This window comes from Eubalaena glacialis, chromosome 9, assembly GCF_028564815.1.
Source record: "Eubalaena glacialis isolate mEubGla1 chromosome 9, mEubGla1.1.hap2.+ XY, whole genome shotgun sequence".
Lineage (NCBI taxonomy): Eukaryota > Metazoa > Chordata > Mammalia > Artiodactyla > Balaenidae > Eubalaena > Eubalaena glacialis.
The window spans coordinates 32,318,601-32,331,840 of record NC_083724.1 but is presented as its reverse complement, the minus strand read 5'-3'; positions in this window follow the sequence as shown (position 1 = coordinate 32,331,840).

The window sequence follows — 13,240 nt, the reverse complement described above, 5'->3', positions numbered from 1 at the left end:
AGGGCTGCCTCTCGCCTTATACCCTCGAGCCTGGTCTCTTTGGTTGGGTATATAGTGAAGTAGATTCTTTTCTTGGCCAGATAGCCCCTGTCTCACTGCTGTTGAGCAGGGTGACCTTGGACCTTTCCTAAACCTCTCTAAGGCTCTGTGTCTTCACCAGTAAAATTGGGTTACTTAAAACTATTTTATGGATTAAATGAGATTAGTTCTCTAAAACTCCTGGCAAACAGAAGGTGCTCAATAAACGTTAGTGTTTTGAAATTTTATTTTCTTTTATTCTCTCCTATTTTGGCCCTGACATTAATGTGACATGTGCATTGCTATCCCAGCATCTTGTTTTGGGTAGCAGTAGCTACTTTGGGTGCTTTGAGATATGACATCATTATTTCTGAAAGACTTCATTTTGAACCATGTGTCTTCATTCTCAATGTCTTCAAAGCAATTTAAACAAACCAAATGTATAAAAGCATTTACTTTGTGACATTTATTTTCTATAGCTTATGAGCCCTGACATGCTCTTAATAGAAAGTGAAAGCTGCAAAAGCTGTTCTGGCTGTTAGGAGGTGCTATTTAAAGCCTTAGTGGGCCAAAAACGACAATTTTGAAATTGACTGTGGAGTGTGACGATGCCAAGTACTAGCAGACGCTCAGGAAACCTGTCACACTTGCCATGTGTTACCAGAAATCTCAAGAGTCTGCAGAGGTTTTAGAAGAATTTTTGCCTTAGGAAGCTTTTGCCACCTTAATCTCTAGATTTCCCTTTTGCTGTGGATGGAACATGCTGCAGCAAAGGAATCTCAGGCTGCAAACCGGGGTCTGTGGATAGGGAGAGTGTCCCCCATGCAGAGATATTTGTAGGCTTCCAGCTGAGCTTAGCTACATGACAGCTTTATGCCTGGGAATTAGTGATTTCATTGAAAAGTGGCTATTTCTGCTGCACCCAGTTGTTTTACAGTGGTTTAGAGGTCTGCTCTGCCTCTGACTAGCTAGGTGACCTTGTAGGGTTATTTAGCCCAGGAGTCTCAATTTCACTGTCTATAAAACTGTGATAGTGGTACCAACCTTGTGGTATTTTTATACAAATTTGTTGTAAAGTATATAAAGCTCCTACATTGGTATTTGACATATAGAAGGAGCATCAATATATTTTAGCTATTATTTTTAATAAAACCAATGAAAAATAATCATTGTGGTAGGCTGAATAATGACCTTACAAAGATATCCTCATCCTTGGAACCTGTGACTATGTTACCTTTCATGGCAAAAAGGACTTTGCAAATATGATTAAGGACCTTGAGATGAGGAGGTTATCCTGGGTCATCTGGGTGGGTCTAATCTAATCACTTGAACCCTTAAAAGGAACCTTTTCCTTTTGTGGTCAGAGAAAAAGACGTGACAGCATAAGCAGGGTCAGCAACATGCTACGTTGCTGGATTTGAAGATGAAGAAAGGGGGCCACAAGCCAAGGAATGCAAGCAGCCTCTAGAAGCTAGAAAAGGCAAGGAAACAGATTCTCCCCTAGAGACTCTAGAAGGAACCAGCCCTCCCAACACCTAACTTCAGTCCAGTGAGACCCATGTCAGACTTCTGACCTATAGAACTGTGAGAGAATAAGTTTGTGTAGCTTTAAGCCACTAAGTTTGTGATAATTTCTTATATAGCAATGATGGAACACTAACACATAATTGAAGAGAATGTCAAGGACTTGTGCAACAGTAGAAAGGATGAGGTCCATGATGCTCTGTATTTGGATAAGCTATTAGGGTATATGTGCTAAATTCTAGTCTCCTTGAAATCCTGCCAACTTCTCTTCTGGGCAGGAGACATGGCTTGCTTCACAAGAATTGAAGTGTTTTGTTATACCCTCAAAGATCTGAATCTAGTCTGAAAAAGTTGCATTAATTATATTTGAATTTTGGAACTACTGTAATTGCACAAATGCCTTGTTTCCTCTGAATAAACAGCAAAAGAGTTTTGCTATACCTTATTCTGTGGAGGGAAGAACTTAGAAGTCAAAGTCAGAAGATATGGGTCTGAGTCCCGCTATCCTGGAAAAACAAATCATGTAACCTCCAAAATGGATCTGTAGAATGGAGATGATAATACTTGGTTTATTTACATGTTGTGTGGGTCAAGGAGATAATGTGAGTAAAGAGGCATTGAGAACTGGCCCACTATACAAATTTCAGGTGTAATTATCATTATATTTGTTGTTGTTATCATCATGTGACAGAATCATAGAATGTTAGATCAAGAAAGGGCACTAGAGATCATTTAGTCCACTAGCCTTGGAACTTGGGTCAGGAGAGGCTAAATAACTTGAAAATGTTCTCTTGGCTCCCTAATGTCCAGCCTCTGACATGGCCCGGATAATCACAGGTAGATGGGCCAGGCTGGGAACTTTATCTCATTTGAATGGTACAGGCCAGAGTGGGAAAGGATACAGCTGTAAGAATTGAGAGGCAGAAGGATCCAGTCATAAGAACTGGTGATGAATTGGGAGGGATTGGCAATGGGAGAGGATATCCAGGTGGGCCCTGGGAATTTGGGGAAGTAACAGGGTGGGGTGGGGTGAAGTGACACCATGCTGAGCTGGTGGTCAGAGATGGCCTTATTGTTAATGAAAGTAGGAATATAACTTCAAGCTTCTGACTAAAGTCTTGTGTTCTTTCCACTCTACGTATTGGTTTTGGTCGGGGAGAGGAGAGGAAACTGCCTTGGGTCTTTGCGTGTGATTCATCGCCCGACTTTTGGAAGGAACCCAAGATGGACTTACTTTGAATTCTGCTCAAAGATTAAGATATTGCAATCAGGTCCATTCAGACCACTGAACAGTCTCCTTCACTATGTGATAGGCTCATATTCCCAGAACTTGGATCTGTAATTTTTGGTCCCAAAAGTTTGTTTAATATCCAGACTCATCATGGGTAGTCAGGTAAAACAAAACAAAACAAAACAAAATAGAACTCTTTATAAGGCAATAACAATTCTAAATTCTTCTCTGGCTCCCAAGGTCTCCTGAATGTACACATACTCAACCAAACACATACTTACACACGTCATACATGTGGACACAACAGTCATACCACACTCGCACACACAACTCACACCACACTCATTGCACATGTACACACACTCACACTCAAATACACACACATACCACACATGAATACACACTGTTAAAGAGAATTATACTACCACTGGTTTCAGGATCTTTTGTGTATTTTATTTCCAAAGTAATATACTGAATTTTATCGCAATATGTGCTATATAGAAATGTGACCTATATACAATATATTTTCTTGGATTGTATTAAGTGACCATTTGCAAACGAAGAATGGATTGGAAGTGGAAGAATGAATTGACTACCCCTAGATTCTAATCTAATAGTAACAGTTCTTTATGGTTTTATGTGGAGGTAGAATTCAGAGGGCTTTCATATTCTCCAGTGCATTGTATCCCCCAACAATCCTGTGAAAGAGTCAGGGAGGTGTCTTTTTTTTTTTTTTTTTAACATGTTTATTGGAGTATAATTCTTTACAATGGTGTGTTAGTTTCTGCTTTATAACAAAGTGAATCAGTTATACATATACATATGTTCCCATATCTCTTCCCTCTTGCATCTCCCTCCCTCCCACCCTCCCTATCCCACCCCTCTAGGTGGTCACAAACCACCGAGCTGATCTCCCTGTGCTATGTAGCTGCTTCCCACTAGCTATCTATTTTACGTTTGGTAGTGTATATATGTCCATGCCACTCTCTCACTTTGTCACAGCTTACCCTTCCCCCTCCCCATATCCTCAAGTCCATTCTGTAGTAGGTCTGTGTCTTTATTCCCATCTTACCCCTAGGTTCTTCATGACCTTTTTTTTTTTTTTTCTTAGATTCCATATATATGTGTTAGCATACTGTATTTGTTTTTCTCTTTCTGACTTACTTCACTCTGTATGACAGACTCTAGGTCCATCCACCTCAGGGAGGTGTCTTTATTCCTGTCCCCCAGATGGCACTCAGAAAGGTGACCTGAATTGACCAAGGTCAGAGTTAGGTCTAGAAGAAAGGACAGGTGGCCACTTTTCTCTAGCCATGAAGCTGCTTCCCTCATCTAGTTGCTGAAGAACCACAGCAATAAAGAAATTTTAAATGAGGTTTAAAATTGATTTTAAAATATAGATTATTTAAAGATTTTCCCAATCTAAGTGTTAAACATGTTTGCTATGCAAAATTTCAAAAACTTAGAAAAATGGAGGGAGAAAATTACATTTAGAGATGACTATTGTTAAGATTTTTGGTATATTTCTTTTTCTTTTCTTTTTTTTGTCCATGCTGCATGGCCTGCAGGATCTTAGCTCCCCAACCAGGGATCGAACCCAAGCCCTCAGCAGTAAAAGCTCGGAGTCCTAACCATTGGACTGCCAGGGAATTCCCCTGGTGTATTTCTTTTAAAATATTTTCTATGCATAGAACTTCTTTGTCATTTGATTTGTTTACTTAGTAGGGTAAGACTGAGTTATAACTTTTCTTATTTTTTTCATAAAACATTTGTCATATATTTTCTTGTATGTATTTTATAATCATATGAGATATATATATCTTATATATGTATCTTATAATCATATAATGGTTGCAAAGTACTCCATCAAGGGGCTGTACCATAGTTTATTTAGCAATCTCTGTCTTAGGATCTAGGTTGTTTCCAATTTTTGGCATTTCCACATTTGATTTAATTTTTCAGGGTAGATATCAAGAATTGGGATTATCAGGCTAAAACAAATTGGATAAATATTTGCCAAATTACTTTCTAAAAGCGTTATGCCAATCTATCTTTTGTATTATAGAAATGAAATGAACTTAAGATGGAGTACTGTTCTTAAAAGACTTCCAGGCACAGGTAATTTCTAACTGGCTGCCTTGCCCACAGGAGCCAGCATCTGGCTGTGTTGTTCAGCTCCATCGCTCCCTTCTTCAATCCGATTTCCAACCTTTCACTACTCACCCCACCTCAACATTCCATTCATTTCTAAGGCACAACAGTTTGGTTTTGCTTTTTCCTTGCATTATAAGCTCTCAGGAGCCTCATCTTTCCCTCAGGACCTCATCTTTGTCATCCAAAATGGCTCATCAAAGTATTTTTCTAAACAAAGTTAGCTCCCTCCCTACAAAAGGCTTTGGAGTTAGCTGTAAAGATAAATTTTAAAAATTGAAGTATAGTTGATTTACAATATTATATTACTTTTGGGTGTACAACATAGTGATTCATTATTTGTATAGATTATAAGCCATTTAAAGTTATAATAAAATATTGGCTATATTCCCTGTGCCATGCAGTATATCCTTGTAGCTTATTTGTTTTATACATAGTAGTTTGTAACCCTTAATTCCCTACCCCTGTCTTGCTCCTCCCTGCTTCCCTCTCCCCACTGGTAACCACTAGTTTGTTCTGTATATCTGTGAGTCTATTTCTGTTGTGTTATATTCATTCATGTGTTTTATTTTGTAGGTTCCATGTATAAGTGAAAACATACAGTATTTGTTTTTCTCTGTCTGACTTATTTCACTAAACGTAATACCCTCAAGTTCCATTCATGTTGTTGTAAATGGCAGAATTTCATTCTTTTTATGGCTGAATAATATTCCATTGTGCATATATACCACATCTTCTTTATCCATTTATGTGTTAATGGACACTTAGGTTGCTTCCATATATTGGCTATTTGTGAACAGTGCTGCTGTGAACATTGGGGTGCATGTATCTTTTCAAATTAGTGTTTTCGTGTTCTTTGAATATATACCCAGCAGTGGAATTGCTGGATCATATGGTAGTTCTATTTTTAGTTTTTTGAGGACTCTCCATACTGTTTTCCATAGTGGCTGCACCAATTTGCATTCCAACCAACAGTGTAGGAGGGTTCCCTTTTCTCCACATCCTCTCCAACATTTGTTATATGTAGACTTTTTGATGATAGCCATTCTGACAGGTATGAGGTGATCTCATTGTGGTTTTGATTTGCATTTCTCTGGTGATTAGCAATATTGAGTATCTTTTCATGTACCTGTTTGCCATCTGTTTATCTCTGGAAAAATGTCGAATCAGGTCTTCTGCCCATTTTTTAATCAGGTTGTTTGTTTTTTTGATATAATGTTTTCAACACTCCATATCACTCGTCAATGCTTGAAAAACATCTATTTATTTATTTGTTTGAAAAACATTTATTTATTTGTTTGTTTGCTTATTTAGGCTGATGGATTTCAGGATCTTAATAAGGATGAACTTTGTAGTTATAACAGGTGGCCTAAGGAGAGAGTGGCTTGCAGGAGGTGATGAGTTCTCTGCTATGGGAGATGTCCAAGCAGAGGCTAATGATCACTTGTCAGGACAATTGTAAATGGAATTCAAGCAACAGCTGACCATCGGGTTAGAATAGATGACCTTGAAGACCTCTGTAATCTTGGGATTCTGTGAATCCACAATTTTCACCTTCTCTAAATATTAAAACACTTATTCATTAATGATCCATTTTAAGGCCTCTCCCTTTAATAACAGCAAGCATAAATTGTTGAGCTAATGGTCAAACACCTATGTCATGTTGCTTCCTCACCTGCGATTCAATGTGATTAGCTCCCTCTGGCAAGGTTCCTCCCAGTGGAATCCTTTTTTAGGTAATTTTTCTGCCTCTGAGACATTTCAGCCCTTTCACTATTTTAGGAAAATAGTGATATGGCTGACACAAAGGCCATAACACCTTGCCAAGAGGAATTCTCCATGAATGGAATAAATTAAGAGAGAAAGTCTGTGAAATGCGTGTCAGTGCAGCTGCTCTGACTTTCCCAAATTCAACACAGCTTGAGGTTGAGGATTCCTGATACTCAGGGCCAGATGATGCTTTTCATATCTGGAGTTAGTTATATCAGAAGAGCGCTGATACCTCAAGTAGCCTGGGCTTGGAGATGCTGGTGTGGTCGCCAGCCCTTGTCCACCAGAAAGTCACCTTTCATTTCAACATCATGTTGCCGTTCAGAGTGGCTAAGGAGCACATTACCCTAACTTGAGGTAATTATTCTACTTTGCTAAGAAACAATCTCCTAGGCCCCTTTCATAATAAGCCAAATGTTCAATATTGCAAAGAACTCTGAGTGATGTAAGTACTGAGATTTAAAATGTACCAAAAGGTTTAAAAGTGAATATACCTTTTATCCCAACAACTTCACTTCTTCGTAAGGAAATAATGAGAGATATGTTCAAGCATGCCCAATTGCAACACTTTATAGTATCCATATCTGGAACTTTCCTAAATGTCCTTGAATATGTTAAATGAGGTACATCCATACTATTAAGAATCATGTTGTAGGAAAAGATTTAGAGGTATGGAGTTGTTTATGATACATTACTTAGTAAAAGAACCAGGTTAACAAATAATTGACTTTTTTCTTTTTGTTAAAAATATATATGTATTAAAAATTTTTTATTTATTTGTTTATTTATTTTGGCCGTGCCAGGTCTTAGTTGTGGCACGAGAGATCTTTGTTGTGGCATGCAGAATCTTTTAGTTGCAGCATGCGGACTTCTTAGTACGGCATGCATGCAGGATCTTTCCCCAACCGGGTATGGGACCTGGGCCCCCTACGTTGGGAGCGTGGAGCCTTACCCACTGAACCACCAGGGAAGTCCCCCAAAATATATATGTATTTTTAAAGAGTGTGTTTGATACAGATATAATAATAAAAGTTAATATTTACTGAGTGCATACTGTATGTCAGGCAGTGTCCAAATTGCTTTACATGTATTAACTATTTAATCCTTAACAAAACTCTGTGAGGTCCTATTATTCCCTCTGTTAGCTAACTGCCTTGAAGGGACTGAACATTGTGATAATGATAATAATAATAACAGTAATAGTCACAACAACAATAGCTAACACATATAATATAGTGTTTTCTATATGCCAGACACTGTTCTAAATACCTTACATATGCTAACTTGTCTAGTCTTTACTGTAACCCTCTGAGGATGACTGTGGTAGGCTGAAAAGTGGCCCCCCAAAATGTCCATGTCCTAATCTCTGGAGCCTGTGAATATGGTACCTTACACGGTCAAAGGGACTTTGCAGAAGTGATTAGATGAAGGACCTTGAGATGAGGAGATCATCCTGGATTATCTGGGAAGGCCCAACATAATCACATAGGTCCTTAAAAAGATAAAACCTTTCCCTGCTGTGGTCAGAGAAAAATATGTGAAGACAGAAGCAGGATCAGAGAGAGATTATGCTACTGGCTTTGAAGATGTGGGGAGGGGAGCCATGAGCCAAGGGAATGCAAGGAGCTTCTAGAAGCTGACAAAGGCAAGGAAATTGATTCTCCCCTACATCTCCAGAGGATCTAACCCTGCCTACCTCTTGATTTTAGCTCGGTGAGACCCACTTCAGACTTCTGACTTCCAGAATTGTAATATAATAAATTTGTGTTGTTTTAAGCCATTAAGTTTGTAGTAATTCATTACAGCAGCAATAGGAAACTAATAGAGAGGATGACTGCCATGTTAATAGATGAGGAGACTAAGACTTGGCGAGGGGAAGAAGCTTGCCGAGGTTTGCACGGTAATAGCTGGGAGCCCAGCACAGGTAATCTGATTTCCAGAGCCCATGCTCCTCACCACTCTGCTGTACTGCCTATGAGAAAAGGAGGCCTGGCAGTGACTGTCCCCACCACCTATGCTGATGTGACAAAATGGAACTTGGTGAGCTACTGGTAAACAGTGACTCAAAAGGGAAATAAACACTCATATAAGTTCCTTGATCTTTGTCATACCAAGTTTTAAACTCTTAAACTCTGCTGAGAACTTTGAGCCTGCATTAAAAGTTGATCATCCTGACACTTTTGAACTTAAATTCCTATTTGCTTACTTTGCCAATGGGTATTTTTTGGTCATCCCTTTAAATTTTATAATCTCTTTATGGTTTACAAAACACATTAGTCTTTGTTACTTATTTAATTCTCATAATAATCCTGTGTGGTAGATAAAGTTGATGGCTCTGAAGCTCAGAAAGTTTATTTTGCAGCCAAACAACCAATAAGGGTCAAAGCAGGAATTCTGGAGTTCCATTCCAAACCTAAAGCTATCTCCAATACATCTTTTTTTTTGAATGATAGGTTTTGTTCAAAGATGTAAATCTACCATTGTATTTTCTTTTATATTGAGACCAAGCACCACCTCCTCCTTTTAAGAAATTGTTACTCAGAGAGTCTGATAATGATGCATGAGTGTCTTTAAGAGCGTATCTATCACTTCCAGTTACAGACCCTATGAAATGAATCTCAACATCGGAGATAAGTAAAATCCAATTTCTCTCTTTCTTTTATCATTTGCCAGTGAGTTATTCATTATCTTCAATCATTAGTCTGTAGTTGTTTCATGAAGTCACTGTATTTAGAATAACACTCAAACTGTCTTATACAACTGGGTCCAAATCAGTTTTGTGTATGTATGACAGGTAAATCCAGAGCATTGAGAAAAGAAAATTCTGTGTCAGATGTAGTTTTTTTTCTGTTTGAAGATCTATCCTATGGATATTGAAACCTCAATGATGGGAGATTTTAGTAGTGTCATAGCTTGCTCACACTCTGGGAAAAGTCATAGAAACACTCATCATAAAATAACTCTGTGCCTGCATCAGCTAATTAACACATTAAAAATCTTCTACAAGGGCTTGTTATGTGCCAGGAACTGTGATAGTTATGAAGGAGAATCCAAAAGTGAATTAGACACAGTTACCACTCTCAAAGAGCTCACAGAATTCCAGTGGAATACAGACCCATAAAGCATAATCCTCAAGGCAGTCGGGTCGTAGAGGATCCGTGAGTCTTTTGCAGGTAGATGGTAGGCTAAGAATAATCTTTGAAAATAGGAGGTACAGTTCAAGCAAAGGGATCAGAGCATGAGAAGGGAGAGAATTTTTAAGAGTTGCCAATGGAAGCTAAAAAGTTGTACCTCTGTGTGTGTGTGTGTGTGTGTGTGTGAGATATGTTGTGTGGCCATGCCAGGAAGTGGGGGTATGTTCAAGGAGGTAATATGAGTCATTGAAATATTTTAAGCAGAAACAGATAAAATCATTTTTACAAAATTTAAATGCATTACTTTGGTTGCTATGTGGAGGCCTAGCTGAGGATCAGTTATTAGATCCATTGCTGTAGTTAAGGTGAGTGAGGCTAAGGGCCTGAACTAAGATTGTAGAAGTGAGAATGGAAAGGGGTAGAATTGAGGGGTTTCTTAGAAATGAAAGCAATGGGAATTTGTGAGTAATTGAATGGAGACAATGTTGAAGGAATTAGTTTTAGTGTTGTGTCATTAATTTTTCTGAAAAGATACTCTATATAGGTATAGTCTATTTAGTGTCCACATGGTTTAGATTTTCATTTAGTCATTCATTCAACAAGCATTTATTGAGTAGCTCCCTTAAAAGCAAAACCCAATGTTTTAAGCATGATGGGACTTGCATATTGTACATATTTTATATATTATTTGGTCTTGAACCTTAAGGAACTTATAGTGTAGTGGAACTTATTTAAAGATTTGGGAAATATTGCTTTATTCTTAAATCATGTTTCCAAGCTTGGACAATTGGATGCTCTCTCCTGGGACTTTGCAACTTGAGCAAGTGGCATAGAACCAATGGGCGGTGGTCCCTTGTCGGCTGTGCCCTAGAGCCTCTTCTGTCCACAGGTAGACCAAACTTCTTGCATCTTTACCCTCTGAAGTTCTCTTAGTCCTGTCTGTTTCCAGACCTGGATTTCCAGCCTTTATTGATTCTGTAAGCCCCTAGAAATTCATTGAAATCATTCCCTTTTCCTTATATTAGTCAGTTTCTTTGGCTTGCCTTCCTCATGTGCTCGTATTTTCAATTTTCTATCTTTGCTTTTTCCCCCTCTACATTTGTTGAAAATTTTCAAGTTTGTCTTCTGCATCATTGATTCTGTTTTCTGAAGTATCAATTCTGCTCTGCCTCCAAAGCTGATTTTAATTCCTCAGTTGCTCTTTGCTCCTTTCATATCCTTTTCCATTGCAATCTCATCCCTATTGTTTTTAGTTTCAAACTGTTCTCTTCATATGGATATCTTTTCCTCTTTCACAGGGAATTTGCCTTCCTTCTTACAGTTAAGATTGCCAAAACATTTTATTCCCATCAAATATTTTCTCACCACAGAAAGAAGTTTCCTTGAATATTATTTAATTCCTTAAATCAATTGCATTATTAGGGAGAAAGCCCAGGGTCCAGAAATGCTGCTTTGAAGATTGTATCACAAGGAAACTCAAGTACATTCCTTTCTACTGCCCACATCAAAATATCTTGGATTCAGATATAAAAAAAAGAAAAACAAAACAAAAGAAACCATAGACACCAATGGCTCTGTGGCTGTCAGTTTGGGGTGTTTAATCTCCCCCCACCACCCCACTGTATATAGCATCTACTTCCCTAGGATTCACAAAGGCCATTTCTTCAACAAGCAAGACTCATCAGCACATTTTTACCCCTGCCTTGCCATGTTCAGACCTCACATACATCAAAATATTTTAATGGACTAGAAAGACTTCTTCACATTGTTACTAGCTGAATCTATTCTGAATCATCAATTTACTAACGTTCTCAGGTTAGTAAAGATCCTAATCTGTCCACTGAAGAGTTATGGCTCACACCCAATTCCCACTTTCCTTAGCATTTCTATCAGTTTCTACAAAATGGGAAAGACTCTCCTTTGCCTCTTTTGATAAAACAAAGAATATCTTGCTCTCTTTATTCTTGTCACTCCTATTATTTCAGAGGCTGAGAATAGGCTGACTGCAGGAGATTATATAGACTTGCTCTTTTATGTCTGTTTGAAGGAGAGTGAGAAATGGAAGTAGAAAAAACTTACGTAGTATTATTTTATTACTTCTTTTTTATGTGCCTTGCATGTCCAGCTGCCTATGCTGTTTCCACTTGGATAGCTCATAGGATTTTCACATTCAATGTGTGCAAAACTCTGCTTATCTCCCTTATCCATGAACCCAACCCAAAGCCTGCTCCTTCTTCAGTGGTCCTGAATTCAGGAAATACCACCACTGTTCACCACCCAGAAAACTAGCAATCATCCTTGACACCTCTTTCTCTCTCAAACCTCTCATTACCAAATTCTATTGAGTGTATCTCTTAAATAAATCTCAAATTTGTCACATTTACCCACGTTTACTGCTACAACTCTAGCCCATGCTAATGGTATCTCTATCCTGGAATACAACCACCTTAGAGATAACTCCGTAAAGAATCTTTTGGTAGCACGTAATAGAAAACAGCCTAAACAATAAAGGACTTTCATTGCCTTATATAATTGAAAAAGGCCAGAGTTAGGATTGGCTTTGGGCAAGCCTTGATTGAGAATGTCAATAAGGTCACCCAAATCCTGGTTTCTTTCCATTTCTCCTTTCTACCTTCCACTGTGTTATCTCCCTGCTCAAACGGGATCACCCTGTCAAATAAGGGGGCTGTCGGGAGGTCCTAGGTCCTCATGCTTCTTTGTTCATGATCTTTGGGAAGGGAAAACATTTCCCCCAGTAGCTCTCATAGAAGAGTGACAAAACTTCTTTCCTAGTAGTCTTTAACCCCCTCCCCTCCAACTCATGGGTCACATGTCCTTCCCTGAATCAATCACCATAGTCAAAGGGATGGATTTTGTTGATTGGAGGCTTACACTAAGAGTTAAGGGGAGATAAATCCCATTCAAACTCCAAGGCAAAGAATGTCACAGGGGAAATAACTTGAAGGAATTTGGGGGACTTGTTAACTGAGAAGGAAAGTAAAGTAAAGCACATATGAGTTATCCATGACACCACATTCACTTTTGCTTCCCTCTAATCTTTTACCACAGTGTAGGCAGTACAGTCTTTTAAAAAAAGAAATGGTGTTGTGCCACTTCATTATTTAAACCCACTTTGCTCCTTGGATAAAGATAAAAATAATCCTTAACATGCCTTACAAGTTCCATCTGGCCCTTCCTACCCCTCCCGCCTCATCTGTTACCACTAACTGCTCTTGATCACCATCCACTCACACCACTGGCTTTTGTTCATTTTGTTGGATTATCTGGCTTTTTCCTATCTCAGAGCCTTCAAATCTGCTGTGCTATCTACCTAGAATGATCTTACCCACACTCTTCACATGGACAACTCCTCTTCACTTATGCTTTTCTGTTACAGTCCCTTTCACTGTTT